The sequence below is a fragment of the Heterocephalus glaber genome, unplaced genomic scaffold (genome assembly GCF_053883595.1).
Source record: "Heterocephalus glaber isolate CG9 unplaced genomic scaffold, H.glaber_assembly_v1.0 deba00001429, whole genome shotgun sequence".
NCBI lineage: Eukaryota > Metazoa > Chordata > Mammalia > Rodentia > Bathyergidae > Heterocephalus > Heterocephalus glaber.
The window spans coordinates 1,264,511-1,280,216 of NW_028258294.1; the positions used below are offsets into that span (position 1 = coordinate 1,264,511).

General features: G+C 38.0%; 1 protein-coding gene across 39 annotated transcripts in view; it reads right to left on the bottom strand.

The window, feature by feature from the left end:
- Dlg2 (discs large MAGUK scaffold protein 2) overlaps positions 1-15,706 on the bottom strand; it is a 2,046,311-nt gene that overhangs the window by 230,468 nt on the left and 1,800,137 nt on the right. The gene's annotated exons all lie outside the window — the stretch shown is intronic.

The following is a 15,706-nucleotide window of genomic DNA, read 5'->3' on the forward strand; positions in this document are numbered from 1 at the left end:
TAAAAGGAGATGGAGAAAAATAAATAAGAGCCAACAACAGGAAAATAACATGACAATGATAAATCAATACAGATCAGTTATAACCATCAATGTTAATGGGCTCAACTCACCAATCAAAAGAAACAGACTGGCAGAATGGATTAAGAAGCAAAATCCAACAATATGCTATATACAAGAAATGCACCTAGTTCCAAAAGAAACTCATAGACTGAAAGTAAAAGGATGGAAAACAGTTTTCCATGTGACAGGAACCTAGAAAAAAGCAGGGGTACCTATCTTACTTATAGACAAAGTAAATTTCAAACCAAAACTAATTAAGAGAGATAACGAAGGTCACTACATCCTTGTGAAGGGAAAAACCCAAGAAGAAGAGATGACAATCATAAATATATATGCAAAAAATACTAATGCCCCCAGCTATACAAAACAAATATTAAGGGACATGAAGAACCAAATAAGTACTAATAGAATTGTAGTGGGGGACCTCAATACTCCACTATCACAAATACACAGATCATCTAGACAAAAAATCAACAATGAAATTCTTGAACTGAACTAAGCTATTAAACAAATGGACTTAATGTTTACAGAGTGTTCTACCCCACAAAATCAGAATACACATTCTTTTCGGCTGCACATGCATCATTCTCTAAAACAGACCACATACTCACTCATAGAACATGTTTAAGTAAATGCAAAGGAATTGAAGTTATCCCATGTATATTATCAGACCATAGTGCAATTAAACTGGAAATCAATAGTATAAGAAACCAAAAAAACTTCACAAACACATGGAAATTGAATAACACTTTCCTGAACAACAAATGGGTGACAGTGGAAATTGAAGACGAAATTAGACAGCTTTCGCAATTAAATGATAATGGCAGTACAACATACAGGAATCCATGGGACACAATGAAAGCAGTTCTACATGGGAAATTCATAGCAGTGAATGTCCACACTAGGAAAACAGACTGAGCTCAAATAAACAACCTAATGCTGAATCTTAAGCTCCTAGAAAATGAAGAGCTTTGCCCCGGGGATTTAGCTCAGTGGTTCCACTGCCTGCCTCACAAACGCAAGGTCCTGAGTTCAATCCCTAGTACCAAAAAAAAAGAAAAAGAACATGACAAACCCAAAGCTCGTACAAGGGAAGAAATTATAAAGATCACAGTAGAAATTAATTCAATGGAGACTAAGAGAATGATACAAAAAAAATCAATGAAGCCAAGAGTTGGTTCTTCGAAAGAATAAACAAAATTGACAAGCTCTTAGCCAACTGTATCAGAAAAAGGAAAGAAAAGGCCAAAATCCATGCATTTAAAAATGAAAAGGATGAAATTACAACAGACCCAGAAGAGATCCAGAGGATCATCAATACCTATTTCGGGAACCTGTATTCTAGTAAAATGGAAAACAGAAGAAATGGAAAGATTTCTAGATACATATGAATTACCAAAGATGAACAAAGAAGATAGAAAAATTATAAATGCCCCAATTAAAAAGTGAAACTGAAAACGTAATTAAAAATCTACCAACAAAGAAAAGCCCAGATCCTGATGGCTTCACTGCTGAATTATACAAGACATTTAGAGAAGATCTATTGCCACTACTCTTTAAACTTTTCAATGAAATTGAAAGGGAAGCAATACTTCCAAATTCATTCCTGGAAGCAAGTGTTACTTTGATTCCAAAACCACGGAAAGACCCAACCAAAAAAGAGAACTACAGTTCAGTCTCCCTAATGAACATAGATGCAAAAATCCTCAATAAGATACTGGCAAACAGAATACAGAGGGTCATCAAGAAGATCATACATCCTCACCAAGTCGGATTTATCCCAGGGAGGCAAGGATGGTTCAACATACATAAATCAATAAATGTAATACACTGTATTAACAGAGTCAAGGACAAAAACTATATGATCATCTTGATAGATGCAGAAAAAGCATTTGACAAAATTCAACACCCATTCACGATAAAAAAAAAAAAAACCCTGCAGAAAATTGGAATAGGTGGTCTTTATCTCAACCTGATTAAGGCTACCTATGAAAAACCAACAGCCAACATCATACTAAATGGTCAAAAACTGAAAACCTTCATGCTAAAATCAGGAACAAGACAAGGATGTCCACTATCACCCTCCTGCTCAATATAGTTTTGGAAACATTAGCCATAGCAATTAGACGAGAAAGAAATAAAAGGAATAAAGATAGAAAAGGAAGAAGTTAAACTGTCATTATTTGCTGACGATATGTTACTCTACATTGAAGACCCAAAAACTCTGCCAAAAGACTTTTAGACTTAATTGACAGATTCAATAGAGTAGCTGGATACAAGGTCAACACTCAAAAATCAATAGCCTTCTTGTATACGAATAACAGACTATGAAAGAGAAATTAAGGAAACAATCCCTTTCACAATAGCATCCAAAAAAATGAAATATCTAGGAAGCAATCTAATGAAGGAAGCAAAAGACCTCTACATTGAGAACTACAGCACTCTGAAAAAGGAGATTTAAAAGGATATCAGAAAATGGAAAGACATCCCCTGTTCCTGGGTAGGAAGAACCAATATAGTAGAAAAGGCCATACTTCCAAAACTGCAATACAGATTCAATGCAATCCTGATTGAAATCCCAACAGTGTATTTCACAGAACTAGAGAAAACAATCCAAAAATTCATTTGGAGCCAGAAGAGATCTAGAATAGCAAAAGCAATTCTAGGCAACAGAGACATGGCAAGGGGTAGCACAATCCCCAACTTGAAATTATACTACAAACCCACTGTGAGAAAAACTTGGTGGTACCGGCAAAGAAACAGACCTGAGGATCAGTGGAATAGACTAAAAGATACAGTAACAACTCCAGACATACTCAGCTACCTCATCTTTGACAAAGGAGCCAACCATCTTCACTGGAGGAAAGATAGCCCCTTTAATAAAATGGTGTTGGAAAAACTGGATTTCAACTTGCCAAAGATTAAAACTAGACCCCTATCTGTAACCATGCAGAAAACTCAAATCGAAGTGTATTAAAGATCTAAATATTGAAGCAGAAACACTAAACTTGTTGGAAGGTAAGTTAGGTAGAACTCTTGAAAACATTGGCATAGAAAAAAACTTTATGAACAAATCCTCAGTAGCACGTTAACTAGCACAAATAATCAACAATTGGGATCTCATCTTATTAAAAAGCTTCTGCACTGCAAGAGAAACCAACAGAGCTAAGAGACAACCTACAATGTGGGAACAAATTTTTACCAAGTGTTCCTCAGACAAAGGTCTACTCTCTAGAATATATAAAGAACTCAAAAAAATAAGACCCCCCCCCAATTATAAAGACCCAATTCAAAAATGGGCATCTGAAATGAACAGACATTTCTTAGGCAAAGAAGTAAAAGCACCAAACAAACATATGAAAAAATGTTCAGCATCATTGGTCATTGGAGAAATGAAGATGAAAACAATGTTGAGATTCCACCTCATCCCAGAAAGAATGGCTGCTAGCAAGAAATCAACCATTAACAAATGCTGGCAGGGTTATGGGGAGAAAGGAACCCTTCTTCATTGTCGGTGGGAGTGCAAACTGGTGCAACCACTGTGGAAATCAGTGTGGAGATACCTCAAACAACTAGGATTAGAAGTCCCATTTGACCCAGCAATTCCTCTGCTGATTATCTTCCCAAAAGAATTAAAAGAATCATACCACAGTGATATATGCTCACCCATGTTTATAGTGGTACAGTTTGTAATAGCTAAAACTTGGAAACAGCCCAAATGCCCATAAAGATGTGGTTTTTCTATAAAATGAAGTAGTGCTCAGCAATAAAGAATGAGAAACTAGAGACATTTGTAGGTAAGTGGATGCACATTGAGGCCATACTCTTAAGTGAAATAAATAGGACACACATGTAAATACCGAATAGTTTCTCTGGTGTGAAAAACTAAAAGTGTAAATAAGGATCAAAATGTATAACTGATATTGTGAAATAGGACAAAAAGGTCTAAAGGAGTAGGGGACATGGGAGAGGTATGACAAAGAAAAGAAGGGAAAAGAAAAAATGGGAGAAAAGGAAAAAAATGGAAACAAAGTCTTTGTAAATAGGGAAGGGAGGAGAAGGTGAAGGGAGGGCAGGGGAATGGGGAAAAAATAAGAACCAAGATACATCATGTAAAGGTAGAAGATTCCAATGATGAATGTAACTGTATTGTATACCTAAAATGCACCAATAAACTTAATGAAAAAAAAATAAAGGGCTAACAGTAATGGTAGCTACTTTTTGAGCATTTATAGAGGGCAGGCACTATACTATTCACTCTGCATATACTCTTTTATTTGGTCTTTACAGTATTTAGGACACCATACTGCATCTCTGTAGAGGCATCAACATATTTTAGTCTATGATGGGATGGGGGGTAGTGGGCTGCAAACCACAGACTATGGACTAAATCTGGCTCACAGTCTGTTTTAACACAGTCCATAAGCCAACAATAATTTTCATAATTTTAATTGGTTGGAAAAATAATCAAAAGGATAATGTTTTGTAGCATGTGAAAACTATTAGAGATTCAAATTTCACTGTTCATAAATAGTTTTATGGGATCACAGCCATGCCCGTTCATTTATATGTTTATGGCTGCTTTGGGACTATGATGATAGAACTGATTATTCCAGTAGAGATCATATGACCTATTATATCTAAAACACTTTTAGTATCTTCTCCTTTACAAAATAAGTTTGGTGACTCCTGTATATGAACGGAGTCCCCTAGATTTGTGCAGGTTGCAGCTTGCATTGTTTATAAGCCATAGTCCCGAAACAATCCTATTTAGAAATAGAGGTTCGCAGAAGTTAGGTCACTTGTCCATACACTTAAAAAACTGCAGAGCCAGAAATATTTAGGGAACACTTTTAAGGCTGAAATCTGCCCTTGATTTTATTCACAATTCATGCCTTTTTCTCTGATGGTTACTTCTGGCTATGTAGCTTAGCCAGTCACCCTCAATATTCCCCCCTGCCCCCATCACCTTCTCTTTGCTTTTATGCCAAGATTTTAATACAATTATGGTCAAGGACAGGGTAAGATGGGGAACAGGCTAATGGAACAACAGCATAATTCACTCATTCACAGCACCTTTCACTCTTTCTCCTTGAGTCTCTCAAATGCACATTTGGCATCCGAATATGAGGCACTGCCACCTGTGGCTAAACTGAAAGTGATGAAAAGGTCATGTGATAGAAGGCTGGAAACCTCATTACTGGCTCTTTGCCTACAGAAACTCAACCAATTTATCCTCTTTCCCAAGAACTTCAAACTTGCACTGGCTCAGCTGGTTCCTTCCAGAGCCTTTAACAAGCTGCTCTGCCCAACTGAGATCAGAAGTTGACAGACGAGGCTCTCCGTATGTTTTTCTGCCCTGGAGAATATGTCCCTTCTATTTCTCATTGTACCAGGGTCCCCTAGAGTCTTGGCCACTCCTGGGTTGTAATCTGGTTACTGTAAACTGTAAATTACAACAATGTAATTCCTCCACAGTATCCCGAAGTCCTACATATGAACATAAATTTCTAGCCCAATCAATTACTGCTAGAACTTCACTTCTAAGCAAGAGCAATACTGGCAGGGTATCAACTATGTAAAAATGCAAGAACACATCTTTCCAGTATGCTAATCTCACTGAATCCTCCTGGTGAACAGGGATTTGTTATGCCCATTTTACAGAGGAAGATACTGAGACTCAAGAGAGACTAAGTAGTGTGTATTTTATATGCACCTGGTGAGCTGTAGTTCTAAGTGTCAAACCTTTAACTCTCTGACCTAAGTGCCCCTCACTTCAGCAAAGGAGCTCACTGTCAAGTCAGTTTGTTGTTATGGTAGTTATTTTAAAGCAAGAAAATGCCCCCTGCCCACCAAATCATGGCAAGATCATTCTTTATAATTGAGATGCAGCATGATACTATCAATTTCAACAATGGCCAAGGTTTAAGCTTTCTAGTAAATCATTTAAGTGGCCCCATCCTATGTAAATTTGTCTGTAACACAGGAATAACAACATGCCTTCTGGTGGGCATGGTGGTGCATATCAGAGGCTGAGACAGGAGAATTGAAAGATTGAGCTCAGCCTGAGTAATTTAGCAACTTACCAAGGGCTGGAGATATACTTCAGTGTGAAGGTCCTGGGATCAATTCCCGGCACCACAAAATAAATACATATGTGTATATATACATACATGCATGCATACCTTTTAGTGTTGAGGATTAGATGAAAGAATGTAGGTGTTGTACTTAAATGAAATGCTCAGAGAAAGCAAATCCATATAGACAGAAAATATATCAGTGGTTGCCTAGAGTTGGGGCTAAGGGTTGAGGAGAAATGGAGTTGCTAGTAGGTATGGGATTTTGGGAATGATGAAAATGCTATAAAGTTGATTGTGGTGATGGTTGCAAAGCTCCGAATGTACTAAAAATTGATGAACTGTATACTTTAAATGAGTGAATTTTAGGATATATGAATTTAAAAATAATGTAGGTAGAGTGTTCAGGACAGTGTCTTGCACAAAATAAGTACTTTATAAATATGGGGTTTTGTCATTATTACTTTGGGGAATAGACCAGCTGGCTTCACCAAATGCATCTACGATTCTTACAGACTCCAATGTAGAAGTTTAGAGTGGCCTTGTGTCTGAGTTCCGGCCAAGGCAAAGTGAGTTCTGCCCCGTGGCATGGGACAGGTCTGTCTCATAAAACCATTCCCCTCAGAGCCTTTACCTTCTCTTTCAGGCCCACCAGTTTGATGCAAATGAATCTTTTAACCTTGGAAGCCATGAGTTGAAGACAGAGAAATCACAAGGTAGAAAAGCAAAATTTCCTCAATTAATTATTGCCTAGAGAAGAGTTTGTCACTGGGCAAGAAGATCAGTTTGAGATTTTATGAGAAAGTATGTTTCTATTTAAACATGATTCCATTTTGAGATCTGACTATTACAATGGCTAGCACTGTTGTAATTAATACAGTATTATCGGTTTCAACTCTTCCAAATTGAGGACAAGCTTCTATCCTTGTTATAAGCCTAAAATAAATGATAGATTGGCTGACCATGCTGGCCTAGGGGGCCTGAGTATGTTCAGGAAAGCTTGTTTGGCTAATTTGACCATTATCTTAGTACTGATAGAGTCATTGGACAGCTTGGTAAGGGTAGGAAGCTTCCAATTACCTTTCTGAACTTGTGGAAGCTGAATCCTTGTTTTGCCCTCCAGCCTCTTTGGGAAGGACCAAAGGAACAGCAGGCAATATGCAGTCAAGCTGGGAGTAGCTGTAAGGTGTGGAGAAAGCTCAGGCAACTCTGCACCTGTGCTCTCTGCTTCTTTCCTGTTCTCCTTCATAGAGGACACTGGGTCTTGTTCTCTTCCACATTGGTGAAAGGGAAAAACAGTACAAATGAAAGACTTGACCCAGTCAGGTTAGGAATGCTGAGTGCTTTCTAAAATGGTATTCTTAATTCTTTAAATGTGGAAAGCAAAAGCAGCTATTAGCTCTCCTGTTGAAAAAGCCAAAATATTTGATTGTTATTGTCTCTCATTTGAAGGATTTGCTGTCAGAATGGAAAGCTCTGAGTCATTCTTTAGAAAAGGTGAATAGAGGATATGTAACCACAACCAAAAAGTAATAGAATGGGGAGGGGCGGGCTTCTTAGGCTTATGAACCCTTCCCTCAAGTGTGTCAAATTGAGCCAACCACCTTCCCTGTTCTTCTCATAGGACACTGTGAGGATCAGTGGTCATGTAAAGTGAAAATGCATTCAAGTCTTATAAAAATAGCTGTGATTCCTGTGTATTTACTGAGAGTTCATTACACATTGCTTGTTAATCTTTGATAAACAGATGATACAAGTATTACTACTAGCTCACTTGAAAGATAAGGAAACAGAAGTTTAGAAAGGTTAAACAAAGCCACATCCCTAACTCCATGATCATACAGGTAAATAGAGATGGGATTCTGCCTGGGAACTGAAGGATGCTAAAGGACTACATCTCTAACCACCATACCATTCAATGACCCCAGACAAATAAAATGCATTATTAAGGAATATGGATCTTCCCCTGGAGAATTCAGCGGATTCCTAGGATGCCCAAAGCCAAACTGCCTACCCTTGTGGAAGCAGAATGACCTACAAGGCTGCCTGCATTCAGGCACATTAAGTGGCCAAAAGAACAATAGAATAGATAAGGAAAGGGAAGAACAAAGGCCATTGTCCTGGGCCCTAGAGACTAGCTTGCCTGAGCATGATTCATAAAGTCATTCAGACTCAGACTCTGAGATTTTGAATATCAGATCATTGCAGATAGAAATGTGAACTTCCCAATAGAAAGCATGTCTTTTTGCTGAAAATAGCTTTCCTCCCCCGGCAACAAAGCCATAAAGAAAGGGAAAAAAAAGCATCTGAGTTTGTTTCCTGTTTGCCAGGCGGTTCCTTTTTCCCTTCAACCTCGAAGTCCCATTGTGTCTCTGTTTCTTCTTAGTGTGCTCTATTTAAATCAGATGGAGCAGTAGCATTTTGAAGCTAGTTCTGAAGCCCAGGAGAATATCACAAATAAATAAACAAATGAACAACTCAGCATTTGGGAAATCAGGTGGGAGAGTTTAACAACTGAGCTGGAAAAGTAACTGAAAATCTACCCCATGATGAAATATGTGAATGTGGCCAGAGTTCTACTGAACAGGAGACCACACTGACTTCTTTCAGTAACCTGGGCCCTAGTGAGGAAGCAGTGGGGAGGCAGGGACCCAGGCTTCAGAGGAATATGCAGTGGCCCTCTGTCCACTTTGTATCATCGATATGTGGATAACCTTACTTACACTTGCCGTGAAGCATTTCTTCACCCTCTCTAAAACCAAGACATTTTTCCAGTGCTGTTTTTTTTTTTAAATATGTTCTCCTTTATTTAAATCTTACATAATTCAACTATCATCTAATGTAAGGCTTAATTTAAAGGAAACCATAAGTTGAGTTAATTCACTGTGAAGGGTTATAGAAGTTATATTTATTCCAGAGAATCATCACAATGTATTGGAGTGTCTATTGCATGCCTGACCTAGTGCCAGGCTCTGGAAATACAAACATAAATAGCGCCTAGCCCCTACCCTTAAGAAGTGCATGGCATCCTAGGAGAGACATGTATTTATAAACTAAGGGAAAGAAGTGCTACAGGTATTAAGATACAAGAAAGTACATGAGATATTTGGTAATAAGGTCTAATGAGAGAGCATATAGGGATAAAAACTGAGTTGGGATTATGGTTCAGTAAGAGAGACCCCTGCCTATTTGTCTAGAAGACCCAAGAAGTTATGAACCAAGAAGAAAGTGAGATGTAGTCTGTTCAGAAAGAACTGGAAATGGGGATGAGTGTGCAGTGAAGTCTGCAGACAACTGAACCTGGATGAGGAATAGACTCGAACTAGGAGGAAGAGGGTGGATCATATGCTGCTGCATGAGTCATGGGACTCCATCCCATGGGCCATGGGAGTCTTTGAAAGTTTTTAAACAACAGAGTGAACATGATCCAATTTGCACTTTAAAAGATCACCTTGGCAACCGTGTGGAGGATGGACTGGAGGTGTTGCGGCTGGGAGCAGAGAGAACAGTGGAACAGTGAGGGGGCGACTGTGGCGTTCCAGGTAGGAGGGACAGGGTTTGATGTCAGACAACAGCAGTAGGGATGAGAAGGGATGAGGACAGATGTGAAGGAGGTAGAAATCTTTGCTGGAGGTAATGGAGTACATGTTCTAGTCCTTAACTTTGGTACAATGTCTCCATGAGACCTTAGAGACGCTCTTCGTTTTCTGCAGCCATTTTGTGGCACCTGAGAAGGCACTTTATGTGTTTGGTTTTTATTTTTCTTCCACTGGGCAAGCCATTCAGTGAAGGCACTTATTTCTGGACTCCAATATTAAAGATCTTGTTATGAAAGAGTAAAATGGTGGTACAAAGAACTCCACCAAGAAAAATAGATTGAAGTCCACAAGTCTTTGCTGCTCCTATATTCAGTGTAAAATGTGTATTATGATGTGGTACAGCTATGATGGAAACAGGTGACTGAGACTTGGGCTCTGCCCTCTGGGAGAAAAATGAGGCAGCCTACAATTCAGTTTTGCAAAGGCCTAGGTACAGAATATCATATTTTGTCCCTGAAAGTAAGGAATAGGACATGGTCCCTGACATAAAGAAGTTGATAGTACAAATGGAAGAAAAGCAGTATTATCAGTAGAGAGTTGTAAAGCAATGTGGGAACCCAGAAATATTTTACCAAATAAAAATATCCATCTTTGATGTTTTGCCACAGCAAACAGAAGTACAAACATCTTTTCTGTGGTCCATGGCTGCTAAGGGTCCCTTCATGACAGCAGCTTTAACGTGAGGTCACTTTGCTTTAACTACACAACTGTCTTTTCTATGGGTGAGGCTCTACACTAGGCATTCCACATAAGTGCCAGACATGCTCTTTGTCTTTAAAGTAGTCAGTTGGTTTCATAATATTTTGGATTGCAGAGTGGAGAAAATAGAGTAGTTTGGGTTCGAATCGCTTTACCTAACAATCTGAAGTGCTTTGCACAGTGTCTAGCATAAAGTTGTTCAGTAAAAGTTCATCTAAAGTGAACAATATTAAATTTCTTATTTAAAGAAAATGAGGTTAACTCTCAAATAAAAATTTGATATTTAATTATTCAAAAATTCACTTAAGAGAAATTACTTTTATGTAAGAAATAATAAGTAATTAATCAAATCACAGGCCACTGGCTTGTAGCACAAATTCATACAAGGTTTCTAAACAGCACATCTATCTTTCTATAGTGTTGGGAAGCACATGGCATCTAATTTGCTTTAGGAGGTATTTGGTAGACTGACTTGGTTCTTTAAGCTAGGGTAAATTCAGTGTGTAGAACTTTTTCCTGAATGGTATTAATTCCCAGTTCCTTAAAGACACCAAATCTAAACATGAAATCTGGAAAGACCATACTTGGAAATGGCATTGCTTAGAAAGAAATAGAATGTCTTAGGGGCATGGGAGGGAGGATTCTACTAGTAACCTGCCTGTGAAAAGACGCTGACTTGGCAAGTAAGATAGTGCACATAAAAAGCGTTGAAATAAACTAAAGGTGTTAACGCCAAATGGAATTTAAAAAGAACATGCACTGAATTGTAATTCTTTTCACGAACAAAGAGGCCACACGTATTGAGATTCCAGCTAGGAAGAATTATGATGTGTAATTTAAAATCTTTGGCCAGTAAGAAATGACTCTAAAAGACTTGTAAATGGCTAGAGCTTTGGACTTCGAACCTTGTTAAGGGCCAATGTAGACAGTCCCTACTGGTCATGGTAAAATACAGTGATTGCTCATAGGGGCTTCTGATTCTAGGCTGGCTGGGTTGTTACCCAGCCTCTGCTACTTACCAGCTAAAACAACCTTGGACAAGTCACTTAACCTCATTTAAGCAGGAAGTCCTGTTTGTAAATGGAAACAACAGCGCCTGTCTTTAGGGCTGCTATGAGGAGCAGCTCAGGAGACAATAGATATAAGTAGTATAGAGCCTGGCGTATAACACATTGAAACTATTAGTATTATGACAGAGAAATTTCTTTCCAAAATTGGCTAAAAACCTTGTTTCAAACATTTGTGAGACTGAAATAAAATAATGTTTGATGGATTTTCAGAAATGGGAGTGGGTATTTCATTTTAATATAATTGTAATATGCTGAAGAATAGTGCAGTATCATCATTTCTGAGTATAATTATTTTTTAATTTTATGAAAAAATAAAACAAAATTTCATAATCAAATAAGAGAATGACTATAGTTATTACACTGTGTATCATTATCTTCAAAACAGTTACTCAGAGTATAAGAAAAAAACCAAAAAAAAGATTCTTACAGGGACAGGGATTTAGCTCAGTGGCACCATGCCCGCTTCGCAAGCACAAGGTCCTGAGTTTTATCCCCAGTACCAAAACAAACAAATAAAAACATTCTTACAAAAAAGAAACAAACAGATACATGCATACCCATGTTTATAGCAGAACAATTTATAATAGCAATATCTTGGAAACAGCATATAGTTCCATCAATAGATGAATGAATAAGGAAAATGTGGTATTTATAAACAGTGGAATACTACACTGCCATAAAGATAACCTTGATGCATTCATAGGTAAATGAGTGCAACTTGAGAACATAATGTTAAATGAAATAAGTGAGACACACAAACTCAAATATCACATGGCTGCTCTTATATGAGAAATACAAAGGAGGAAATAGAAGAGATATATAGGAAATAAAGAGAAGTTCAAATACTTCTGCAAACCACAAATTCCATGGTTTTAAAAATATTTCAATATATGTGCTAATTGGTTTCATTATACTACTAGTTTATATTAGTTTGTAAAAAGAAAGACTTGTGTCATAGTAAAATTATTTTGTGAGTGAACTCGGACTTTGGTACAGTGTCTTATTAAATACAGCATGCATCTTCATGTGCCAGTAAGGTGACAAAGGCCTCTTCTGAACTCCATTTGATGATATAGTACAAAGAGCTCTAGACTGCATGAACCTTAGTTTGACTCTCATCTTTGTCACCTACTAACTGTAAGCTCTGGCAAAACAAGTAACTTTCTGAGGCTCAGTTTCCATATCTGTAAAAGAGATAAAAACTGTACTTTCAGTTTGCATAATTTTGAAGGAATTTCGTGAGATGATAATAATGTCACTGAGTTTTTCATATATGTGAAACTCCGGCAGCCTTTACTAAACTTTCTCATCTTCTCTACATGCTACATTACCTTCCAGGCATCAGAAACTTTGACCTATGGTCAAGCCACAAGTTTCCAAAGCTCATCACAAATAACTGCTTCCAAGTGTTTGTCCAGAGCAGAAATCTGCAGGGTCCCAATAAAGGCAGACGTGAGCAGAGGGATAGAAGCCCCAAATATGTCAAATGGATCGAAACAGTTGGAGAGATGTAACAAAGCACATTAATTGACTCTGACCCAAGTGGTGCCTTAGGGAAGGCCTTGGGAAGAATGGAAGGAAGGACACAGAACAGAGAGCTGCTGAATGTATACCGTATATACTGTGTATACTGTAACCTTCATATATTTGGTCAAATAATCTCCAAATTAGGCTCAGAGAGAGTGGGAATAAAGGGATTCTCTCTCTCAGTTTTAAGAAAGTTAGTATAGCTAGGAACACATTTGTAATCATAGTTGCTCCAGAGGCTGAGGTATGAGGATCACAAGTTTGAGGCCAGCCTGGCCAACTTAGCAAGACCCTGTCTCAAAACAAAAATATTAAAAGGGCTAGGGATGCAGCTCAGTGGTAGAGTGCTTGCTTAGTTTGTGTGAGGCTCTAGGTTTAATCCTGAGTATCACAAGAAAAGGAAATTATTTAATCTCTAGTAAAACCTCTGGTTTTACCTTTCAAATTGGAATAAGAAAATTATGGCACAATTTACATTGGACTATTATTTTAATGTCTGACATATAAAGATTTCTAAGACACACCATTAATTTTAAGAAGGAGCAGTATAGAATAGAGTGCATAGGATGCTCCTTTGGTATGAAAGAAAGGGCATGAAAATTATTTATCTATCTCTATCTTTCTACATACCTATTTACCTACAGTACCTACCTATCATCCATCCCTATATATGCATATACATACACACACAGGAAACACACATGTGTATAAACACACACACTTATAAATTTTCTGTATTTGCAAAGGAAATTCTAGAAAGATACCCCCCCCCAAACCGCCTAAAAATAATGACTAGCTATGTGAGATGGATGAGGGCAGGAGAGGAAAAAACTTTTCAATAAATCTTGTAAAAATAAAATACTGAAATTATTTTAAATTAAGTTAGGATAGTGGTTAGTACTTATCTCACAAGGGTGTTTTGAAGAGTAAATGAAATAATGCATTTAGAGATTTTGGCACAGGGGCCTGGCACATAGTAAACATTCAATACGTATCAGTAGGGATTATCATCTCTTTCTGAGGAAGAGTGGGAAGTGCCTTTCCCTGGGCTCTGCTTTCTGCGTGAGTTCCAAAGACAGCTGGACACAAGCTGCAGGCAGCAGGAGGCTGGTGCTCTCTGAGCCTTAAGAAGCAGAGAGGCCATCAGGACCTTCTTGTTTCCTCAGCCAGACTCCCAGAGGTGTGAGGCAAAATGCGCACGCAGAATTAGAGGTAGAGCCTTTTACCCAGGAACCTGAGCACAGTGGATAGAACTATAACCTCAACACAGGAGTTATAACTGATTTAAAATAAGAATGCCCCAGAACAAAATGAGACAAGATGAGCAGACTCAAATGAAGTGTCATTTTCTTCTACTGTGCTCCTGAAAAAGCCTCCATGTCCTTAAAGCACACATTTTTGTGGGCTTAACTGGCAATGCCTCAATGGAATGAAAATAATAAAAATTCAAAAAAACTGGCTCTGAATAGAATCCTTTATGTAGTCACAAAATTATTAATCTAAATTTTTTGCTCTATCTGCCCTTAGAAAAATGACTTGATAATCAAACACAAAAGGTAGGAAATTGAGTCATGAGTATTCAGATACTGCAACCCAAACAATTGTTCTAGTATTGCCTGTTTTCCTGAGGGTTTTGCTATTTGGCTGACAAAATGACTCCCATTATTTTAGTTCTTTTAGGATTAAAATACATAGCACTTTTAAACACAGAAAAGTACTATTTTGGGCACTTGTTAGGGAAACAGCACATAAGGGGTTGTCTTGGCTTTGTGAGATGCTTCTCTAAGTAGATGCTACGAAAGAAGGAAGCAGGAGGCAGCTCTTGGGTAGCTACCGTGTCAGCTATGATGATTAAAGATTCCAGCTTAAACAGCTGACTGATCTGAGCACAAATTCTGTCAATCATTAGTTGAATAACTTTGGGCAAGTTACTTAACCTTGCTGAACTTCAGTTTTTCGATTAGAAAAATAGGGATTAAATATAATTTGTACCTTATAGTGATGTATAGAGATCAAAAGAAATAATATATTTAAGACAATATCTGGAATATAGCAAATGTTAGCTTTTATAATTATCATCTTTTTATTCATCTTTGCATCCACTAAACCATAATTTTGGGACCATTGATAGACAGAGACAATCAAGGAAGAATGAGAAACTGTCCTTGTACATAGGAGGTTCTCTGCCTAGTAGGGAGAGAGAAATAAGGGAAGAAATATGGCATCTGGGATGGTGTGACAGACAACACCAGGTACACTGGGGCACAAAGAAGAGGGATGGGACTCCACAGAGGAGCTGTTGCCTAGGCCAAGTCTTGAAACACAAGTATTTATAAGGCATGCAGAACAAATGCAATAGGAAGGACAAAGACACTGGAATAATCAAGCCCAGTAGAGAAGAGGAAAACATACAGTTTAGCTGGGTCCTAGAGACCAAGTGGGACAGACAAAAAGGGAAGGCTTCAAAGAGGCCAGGAGTCATATCACACGGGGAAGTTTCTGTAACTTGGTGTGTTTGACAAGTCAACTTCTTTAATTAGAAGGAGAGAGACAGTCATCACTGGAATGTCCTGAGGTTGCTCCACCTTATAATGGTGGAAGGATAGTTTTTAAATTTGCCTTGCCTTATACCATAATGCTGAAAGAATGTCTTACCTGATCTTGCCAGGAACTT